We start from the raw sequence: 10,448 nt of genomic DNA, 5'->3' as shown, positions 1-10,448 counted from the left end.
GTTTGTTTGTTGATCACAAAGTACAAAGTAGATGAGGAAAACTAGGATGCCGGGTGTATTCAAAGCGCCGCCATTACTGTCTAGAGTTCGTGGAATGGTGCACTATGATTGGTTGAGTGGATATATCGCATTCTGCAGAGAAGGGAGACTGGCGTTTGTCGTGGTTTGGAAAGAAAGGGAGAAAACATGACAGAATAACTCAGCGGATATCGCATTTTGCGTAAAATTAAACATTTACTTTTCAATACCGACCGGATACAATACTGATTTTGGCGAAAACAAATTTTTTTTTTTAAATGGCGTTTATCGCGTTTTGGAAACAAACTCTTCATATACAGCTTTTAATTCATATTTAGGCCTATTTCACTTGTAAATCAGTCATTCTTGAGAAGTGGAACAAAACAGGGTGAAAAATTGAAAAAATAAAACCTTGTACTCAGACAAATGAAACTACATTTATGTATCTTATATGTACTAAGCTACTGAACTATGCTTTGATACAACCTCCCAACTTTTCTCTTTTTGCATATGAATGATTGAACCCTTCTCTGTGGACACACTGTTTTAGATGTAGTGAGAGGACATTAAGAAACACAGATTTGGTATAATAATGAGAAAATTAAACTGAAGGTGATAATTGTATTAAATACATTCTATTATTAATCCCTCATGACATTTAAAATTGAAAATATTTTTATTTTTTAAAGCTAATAGCAGTTACCATTGCTGGACCTGTGTTGTCCCACGTCTCAAGAATGACTGAAATTCACTGTAATATTAACTACAGTTGGTCTGTCAGTTTCTATCAAAAATAGAGTCCATTGTAAATGTTTTGACTTTCAGACTGGTTGTTGTTGGTCAAGTTTTCTTATTCTATTTAATCTGTGTGAGATGTAAAACCCTCAAACCACAGGATAAAACCACAGGCCTGGCAACCTGGAGAAGAATGGTAATGGTAAAAGATTGGTGATTGGTGAAACAATAGAGTGCTGCAGGAATGAGTCCTAAAACCGGAAACGAGTTAGCATTTGCACTTCCAGTTCCATCCTCCTGAAGTCAATGTTTTATTTAAATGGGTTTTTAGTTACATGCCTTAAATATGTTGTTTAAAACAAAACTTTTCACATTTTTTTTCCCCCAAAGCATTTTCATTATTTATTCTACAACATAAAATACATCAGAAATACCCAACTTGTGTATTTTTAAGCTTTTACATATCTTGAAAATGCTGTGGTTAAGTGGGACTACAGAGGTTGTGGAGAACACTAAACATCATTTATAATGCCATTCAAGTCATTATAATGTCAATCATGGTTACTTGCACCAAAAACTGTTAGCATTCCCAGTTATCTCAATGTATTTATCAACATACACGGCTTCTTTTGAATAGTTGTCATTGAATAAGGTAACCATACGTCCTCTTTTTCCCAGACATGTCCTGACAGGGATTGCTAAATTGTCTAAAATGTCCGGATTTTGGCTTTGTTTTCCTATTGACGTGCTCTTTACACTCCTCGTACATTATATATATATGTGTATTTGCATCGCTTTAACCGTTCTCTGTCGATCCCAACTTCTCGCACACCACGATTAGTCAATTACGTACAATGCCTGCACAATGAGAGCATGTCAATAGGAAAATAAAGCCAAACCCCGAACATTTTAGGCAATTGAGAAATCCCAGCCAGGACATGTCCAGGAAAAAGAGGACATATGGTCACCCTACATTGAAAAAAAGGTGCAGATAATGTAGTTACAGCATTTCCCAAAACAAACCATAACCTCTTTGTTATGACATGCCCCAATTGTGACTATTTCTTAAGAACTGTTTCCCAGTTTCAACACCAAACAGAGGGGGCTTTGCGTTGTGAACATTAGCCTGTGTCCGTATAATATTATTCCACTCTTTTGTTTCAGAATAGCACAATAATCCAGTTTTCCATTATATGATCCCATTAAAGCACACATACACAGTGAACAGGAGTAAATAGTGTTGGTGTAAATGTGTGAAGGCTGATAACAGATGAAGGTGTTAGCGGCGAGAGCTAATGTGACTGCTCTCAGTGAAACCGCATTGCTACATGACTCATAAAGCAGGCGGGGTGAAAGGTGTGTGTTCACAGAGGGCTCTGGGATGCCAGCCAAAGTTGTCTGGAGTGTGTGACAGAAAGTGACACAACGAAAAAGAGAGAGGCTTATCATACTGTTGTGCAGTAAAAAAGAACCTCGGGATCAGATTAAAACATCAGCGTGGACATGTAACCACACGCAAACCGCAACATCCAGGGTTTACCGCAGCAGAAACTGAGAGAAAAACAGAATCTGGAAGGAGTAAGAAATGAAGAACCACAACAAAGAGAGAGAATGAATGTGTGTATGTTTGTGTATGTCACAGATGGCATCCAGTTTCTGTTATAATAAGATATAATAAGATGAGGTTTGGACTGGTCCTCTGTTTTTCTCTCCCACACTCTCTCCTCCTTCTTGCTTTCATCCATTTACCCGTCTCTTTTTCTGCAAGAGGATCATTTAAGCTTTTATTTCACTCGGGTGATTCTAAGATTGTAGCCATATGGGGCTGAGCCTAAAGAAATCAAAATCGCTTGACATGCTATGTTGTACTATAGCAATACAAACCGCAAATGTTTCTTAGTAAATGTGCATCATCTTCTTGCATTTTAATCTGTAATTTGATGTGTGGGTCACACAGCATCCCATGATCTCCTAGAGCAGTGGTTCTCAATTCCAGTCCTCGTGTACCACCGCTCTGCATATTTTGCATGTTTCTCTTATTTAACACACCTGATTCAAATCACCAGCTTGTTACAAGAGAGCTCCGTGCATGTGTTCCGATTGACATGGCAAATTTTTTGTATCACCATGAAGGGATTTATTTTGTGATAATGGTTTTGTGATGAAATTATTTTATTACTGTATATACATACCACATAGAAATCAGAACACAAGCCCAGCTATGTAGGTTTATACAGTGTTGATATGGGTATATGTATAACTGTATATGTTCATACAGTTATACATATACCCATATCAACACTGTATAACTGTATGAACATATACAGTTATACAGTGTTGATATGGGTATATGTATAACTGTATGAACATATACAGTTATACATATACCCATATCAACACTGTATAACTGTATATGTTCATACAGTTATACAGTGTTGATATGGGTATATGTATAACTGTATATGTTCATACAGTTAATATTTAGAAATATTTAACCACTGAATGATGCAGCTGACCAATCAGAATCAAGTATTACATGGCGCTTTGTAAAAGCTAGAATATATAATTCATTTAAATAAATTAAATTTTATAACAATTAGGAAGGGAAGATTCAGTGTGCAATATGCAAATTTTCTCTCTCATTCTCACTCTCTGCTCTGTCCCTCTCTTGTTCTCTATGTTTAATGTGCTTTATTGACATGCCAAATTATTGTACATTTGTATTGCCAAAGCATTTCCAGCTTAGTCGTGTACCAAGAAAATGGTGCAAAACAATGTACTTAAATTAGGGAAAATAATGGAAGACAAATTAAATATATATGGTCTGGTCTCCCATCCAGGCCAAATTGGTTTGGCTAGACTGTTATGCTAATAAAGACATTTTTGTTGCAGAGTTCAGCTGAACACCATCTTGACCAACACTTAAACAAGCTGAGATCAGAAAACCCCTTTTTATGTTGTTTATTATATTAAAATTATATTAACAACTGAATAAAAACAAGCAATAGCAAAAGAGCTTGGTGAGAGAAAGAGACAGAAGTCAGACCACTCGCTGTCCCTCATACTGTGGCAATCACTGTGCTGCTAACTCTCTCTCTCTCAGTAAGCTGACGTAAAATGAGTAAGATTTGGCTCACAATGGTTCACAATACATTAAAAGCTGATAATAACAGATTGTCTGACTCCAGGGCTAGAAATAACCTTTAGAGACACTCCCTTGTTCCCTATACATTTCTGTTGTGGGTATGTGACGTTATTTCAGTCTGCTGTGTAATCATGCTTTAGCCTATAGTTATAATGCATATAGAGCCTGAAAAGAATATCACAGTGAAATGGTCTGCTGTTTAATTTTACTGAACTTAATTTCATGTTACCTGATGTGAAAATAACAGCTCTTGTCAGAATAATAGCTTGTTGATATTTAAATGTCCTACATATGTTCTTGGACTTATTACATGTGATTAGTGTAAATTTGAATAGAGATCTAAAATGTCCCTTAACCATCTCTCTCTCTCTCTCTCTCTCTCTCTCTCTCTCTCTCTGTCTCTCTCTGTCCAACAGAACATTTTAATTGAATGGTTTTGCCCTGAGCTGCATTGTATGCCGATACATACACACGGCCAGTACAAACCAGATTAAATATCTAATCCTGCAGACAGCAAGAGAAGGACAGAGGGTTTGTGTGATAGTGAGAGACAGAGGGAGATAGAGAGGAAGTGAGAGAGTGATTTACACATGACCTTTGTCCCTCTGCAACGGATGAGAGATGAAGATCAGCGGTCCACTGGTGGCTGTCTGTCAAAGACGACAGGACACACCCCATCTGTGCGCGAGTGTGTGTGAGTGAAGCAGCTTCAATCTGTCTAGTCTCTGCATCAGTGCTTTATGTTTTTTCAAAGTTTTTAAATTCCTTGTTTTATTGTTGTGATTATTTTTTTTCTTTTCTTTTATGTAAAGCACTTTGAATTACCATTGTGTATGAAATGTGCTATACAAATAAACTTGCCTTGCCTTGCCTTGCCTTTATAAGCCTCAATAACTGCAGCACAGAAACAGAGCCTAAGGCAAGGTGTATGAGTCCGTCCTTTACATCAACTGGGTTTGCTTCAGGACCCATATTTTATATTGGACATCAAGTGGCGACCCAATACAGTCCTTAACCACCATTTTTCATGCAGTCACAGTCATATTGTCTTTTACCTAGTAAAATACAATTGCTTTTTGAGAATAAGAGGGATGTTACACAACCTGTCTAGGTTACCGTCTGTCTGATTTGATTCACTTCTACCAAGTGACAGATGAATTTGCGGTGAAAGACTTGGATAGATATGGGAAGCTTTTTCTTTTCGCTATTCACTTTTATATTTTTTTTCTTGCTTTTAAATATATTATAAAAGCAAGAAAAAATTAGAAATTAGAGACGTCTTAAAACACATAAATCCTGGTGATCATATATATATATAAACTACCATTCAAAAGGTTGGCATCACCAAAATGTATGTGTTTTAAGAAGTCTCTTATGCTCACCAAGGCTGCATTTATTTGATCAAACATACAATAATACAGTAATAGTATTATAATTTAATTGTTTTCTATTTTCTATTTTTAAATGTAATTTATTTGGTGCTCAAGTGCTTATATTTTTGTGGAAATCATGGTATATATTTTTTTAGGATTCTTTAATGTAACAAAGTTCAAAACAACAGCAGTTATGTGAAACATAAATGTTTTCTAACATTATACATCGCTCTTCTGTCACTTTGGATCAATTTAATGCATCCTTGCTGAATAAAAGTATTAATTTCTCTCAAAAGAAATCTTACAGACCTCAACAAATGACTTACTGTATATTTGCTTCTGCATATTGCACTGGAATACAAGTTCTTTTAACATTGAAATATTGCATTAAATTTCATGAACCTCATAAATGAACTTTGCCAGTCGTAATAAATACATACTGGGTATACAGTGCATAGATACAAGTTCAAATCATCAGCATTAACCAATATGAATACTATCTTTCACACTCACCACTTTCAGCACAAACAGCCTCTCTTTCACCCACACTCATTTACACACTGGTTCTTACACACACACACACACACACACACACACACAGAGGCCTCCGGTCCACAGCCGTTGATGACAGCTGAGCAGCCGGGGAATGTTTAGCAGCTCTGATACACAGACAGCACAACAGCTGCCCCCTCAGTGCTCCTCTCAATAGCAGAAAGAGAGAGAGACCAGCTACTGGCACTAGCTAACCTGACAGGAAGTAGCAACCTGAAACGGGAAATAAGTAAAGAGCGAAATAGAGGTGTGAAGCCAAAGGAGAAAGAGAGAGAGAGAGAGAGAGGGATTTCCTCCATATTCCATCTTAAATATTTCACACACTTTTCCAGTGTCTGCCATATATGTACAGAGATAACAGCAAACACACACCTGCAGCTATCTATTCTTAACTAAGTGTAGCATGGCCCTGAGTTTACTTAGCAGGGGAACCCAAACACACACACACCAGACTCAAACACCCCGCTGGAAATTTCTTTTTTTGTTTTTGTTGTTGTTTTTCTGTTAATGATAAGACAGTGGCAGGGGTTAGTTTAGTTTTTTAGTGAATCTTTCTGCAAGTTACACTGTTACGCCAGTAGGTGGCGACAACTGACCAGCTTTATGAGTAAGCCATTTGAATTGTTCAATGAAGAGATTCAAACAAAAGTGCTGATATATTGAGGAACGAAAAAGTTGACTGTCCTTAATAGCAAGTCATTGAATCATTCACTTTGTCGATTTGTTCAAAAGAAAGGTTCATTAACGAAAAAAATTTGACCATTTTTATAGCTGCGTCACATACTGAGGTACTATATTTGAATAAGAACACTTTCATAACCATTAATAAAGTATGTTCTATATTGTATAAATGCGTGTATGTACCAACTGTTTTATGAATACTGAGAATTCAGAAATACTTTTTCACATATTGTTTTTTGCCTACTATAGTAGGGACGTATGCATATTTGGATGCAGCTTATGAGTGAAGCAATGAATCATTCACTCAACTGATTTGTTCATAAACACTGATTTCTTTAGGAATTAAACAAATGACTGTCTTTATGAGTGAAATATTTGTAATTTTTTTCTATTTTGTTCAAATATGTTTTGATTGATCATTTACTTACATTTTTCTTAATGCTTTTTTTTGTTGTTTCTTTTTTCATCATGTACTCACCTTCATAACGTTCTAAACCCGTGAGACTTTTTTTCTTCTTTCTTCCTGTCCTGACTGCTCTTTTCCATATAATGAATGGGGAGAGTTGCTTTTGAGCTCTAAAAAGAACCAAAAAAATGTATTAAAATTAGTCTGTATGACTCATGTACTATATTCAAAGCTTCTAAAGTCACGGGACAGCTTTGTGTGAGGAGCAGACTGAAATTTAGTCTATGACTGTGACTAGACGGTGCATTAAAACCCTGAGCATACACACACATTCCTACATGACAACGGTACAGATTTGAGATATATTTGATGTCATTTTTGTTGTCTCATGACTACTTTAGTGAGAATCAAAAGTAGGTCAGTATACTTGAATCAAAACGCGATATGGACTAGTGTCTGTGAATATTAAGCCGCAAATAATTGTTAATAATTATTAATTAAATTGTTTAATTAACAATTTTCTCCAAACCATTGTTAGATGCTAATCTGTAACCTATTACATTTCCAAAGTAACCTTCCCAACACTGGTCATACACACAGATATCCCAGCAGAACTGGCCGTGTTCCATGCATGTGCCGGTAAATGCACGATAATGCCGTTTATTAGCTCTTGGAGACAAAACACTGTTAAATGATTTATTTGTTCCACTATCTGCGAGTAAATGGCTTCATTAAAATACACTAGAGCAGACAGAGGAATAACACACTGGGGGATGGCAGTGGGCCAAAGCTACTGCTCACAACCACATGCGTCATTATAAAACACACTGTGCATATAAACCAGCCTGCCTCGTTTTTCTTCATCACAGACACTCAGAGATGACTGATGTATTAGCTAATAAACAGCGGTTCTCTTAACAGGTAGTAAACAGAAGAGCAGATTAGAGCATCTCCTAACAATCCAGCCTCTTACAGCGGCCGAGTGCGTAAAGAGCTCTGATGATTGCAGGGTATACAACCAGCCATTACACTCCCTGACTGTATCAGAATATTCTCTGCTGAACAGATCTGCTTACATTAGTGCACATTTTCAGGCTAGTTTATGCTGGTTAGTGCTCAATTCAGATTGACCTCAAATGTAACCCTAAAAAAAATAATAATGATTTTATTTATGCATTATGGTTACATTGTAGATCAATCTGAATTTTGTATTTTTGTAATAAAAAAAAAAAAACTATTGTAAAATGGATTATTTTATCTCTGATATCTAATTGGTTAAGCCAGGCTTATATGTATGTATGCATTTGTGTGTGTATGTTTTTATATATTTAAGTCTGGCAAATATATATATATATATATATATATATATACTACACATATATTTTGTATAATCACAGATGAAATGTATAATTCACTGTTGCCATGCAGATGTTTCATGTCTCTCATATCACTCTGTGCTCTTTTTCTTCATACATAATAACAATTTAAACTCAAATTAATATTTAATGTCCATTTATGTATTTTTTTGGTGCAATGCATTAAGCAGGATGTACGATCAGTCAGCCATTATCACAAGTTTTACAAAAAAAACTCCAGAAGAACTTGCAGAAAAAAAGTCCAACTGTATTTTTTAAGGGTTTCTATGCAGGAATTTAATACAAGCACTCATTGTCATTTTTATTTATTTGTGAACATGCACTCTGTTTGGATGTTCAAAGATGATGTATGTTGAAAAATCTAAAATTGAAAGGCAAGGCAAAGAGAGATGGTGGATTGGCTCTTAATTCTCAGAGTGCTTTGAGAGTGGTGCCAAGACAGAAAGATATACGGTAGCAGTGTTTATTTCACTGGCTCTCCAGTAAATAAACACACTTCCTGCTAAATGGAAATATGGATGCTTTTATACAAGCGTGTTTACACTCTCGTTGGAGGTTTCGCTCAGGGCCAGGCGGCGTGGACTTGTTCTGCTGGGCTGATGGGGAACATTGGGTTCTTTCAGCGTTGTAACGGTTTTACCCACACATGGATGACCTGGAGCCAAGCAAAATGAGGGGTCTTACAGTAAAATGGAAGCTCAAATGATATTCAGTAAGAAGCACACACACAGTTCTAACCAGAAGCAAAACATTTTTATGTGTCAATGAGAAGTTCATTGACATGGCAGAGATGTTGACAAGGAGAATATACAAAGCTGGAGATTGATATAAACAGCTTCTCAAGAACTAACCACAAATTTTAGGAGTGCTGTACCTGCATGGAATTTTCTCTCACAATTATTGTTATTTTAGTATTATTTATATACTGCTATAGTATTTATTATTATTTCGAATTAGTTTTTATTTTTATATTTTCAGTTTAATTTTAGTTTAAGCAATTCTGTGATGTGCTTTTGTCATTTTTATAACTATTTTTTAAATTTCTACTAAATTTTTCATCTAATAATGATATTTTATCTCAGCTTTATTTCAATTACCAAAAAAATTTTTTTGTAGTTTTAGATTTAACAGTAACACTACTGACAATGATGTCTAAAGTTACTTTCATAGCCATTGAGGGATAGTTTACATTATAATGTTTATTTTATTTTTATTTATTTATTTATTTTCACCTTCACTGTGACTTTCAGCAGAAAATGAATATTGAATATGCCAGGCCGCATCAATAAAATGTTTTTTGTTCAGGGCAGATGGCAGCTCAGCACTTGCTGTGCTGACAGAACATCTATCTGGGATCAGATCTGTAGTACAATATCCAGTTTCCATTCTCATCTCACACTCTGGCTCAACTGCAGTTTTTTCCCACCTTCACCCTCACTTATCATCCAGCGTTGGCAATCACACAAAGCTTCTGGATTCAACGTATTCTAAGAAACCATAAATGGTTGCCAGCACAGCTTGAGGCAAAGATGATGGGCTTGCTTGGATCAAAACACCCTTCTATCATGGCTGCATTTTGAGTAGTGCCAGTGTGGCTCTCAAAAAGCCTCTCTTTAAACAGCATTTGAACGGTTGTTCTTTGTACTGGGTAATGGGTTTTCTTAATGTTGGTGTTTTTTTCATTTTACTTTCGGCTTCTTTGACACTTTATTGATAGCACAGAGAGAAAAGAAACAGGAAATGATGTAGGAACTAAATTAGAAAAAAAAAGTCAGGTTCAAACTCTTATTGCTTATATGACCACCACAGATCAATAGAGCATATTTACTAACCGCCTTTAAGTATCATTAAAAGGTTTGGGGTCTGTAATAATTTTTAATAATCAGGGATGCATTAAATTGATCAAAAGTGACAGTAAAGATTAGGTTCGTTACAAAAGATTTCTATTTCAAATAAATGCTGTTCTTTGAAACTTTATATTCATCAAAGAATCCTGATTTTTTTTTTACCTTGGTTTACACAAATATAAGCAAAATGTTTCTTCAAAATGTTTTTTTTTAATGTTTTAAATTTGAATAATATTTCAATATTCCATTACTGTTTTTACTGTATTTTTGATCAAATAAATGCAGCCTTGGTGAGCATAAAAGATTTCTAAAACA

General features: G+C 35.5%; 1 protein-coding gene and 1 long non-coding RNA gene across 2 annotated transcripts in view; one reads left to right on the top strand and one right to left on the bottom strand.

Annotated features, from left to right (window-relative positions):
* Positions 1-10,448, top strand: part of LOC107754264 (exostosin-1c-like) — a 57,168-nt gene that overhangs the window by 32,723 nt on the left and 13,997 nt on the right. The window lies entirely within an intron of this gene.
* The window catches only part of LOC107754265 (uncharacterized), a 9,888-nt gene continuing 7,990 nt past the window's right edge, over positions 8,551-10,448 (bottom strand). Inside the window, exon 3 of the long non-coding RNA XR_001641564.1 lies at positions 8,551-8,941. This is a non-coding gene — a long non-coding RNA (uncharacterized LOC107754265). The remainder of the gene's footprint in view (positions 8,942-10,448) is intronic.

The sequence above is a fragment of the Sinocyclocheilus rhinocerous genome, unplaced genomic scaffold (genome assembly GCF_001515625.1).
Source record: "Sinocyclocheilus rhinocerous isolate Xijiao unplaced genomic scaffold, SAMN03320098_v1.1 scaffold262, whole genome shotgun sequence".
Classification (NCBI taxonomy): domain Eukaryota; kingdom Metazoa; phylum Chordata; class Actinopteri; order Cypriniformes; family Cyprinidae; genus Sinocyclocheilus; species Sinocyclocheilus rhinocerous.
This window is presented reverse-complemented; position numbering and strand designations above follow the sequence as displayed.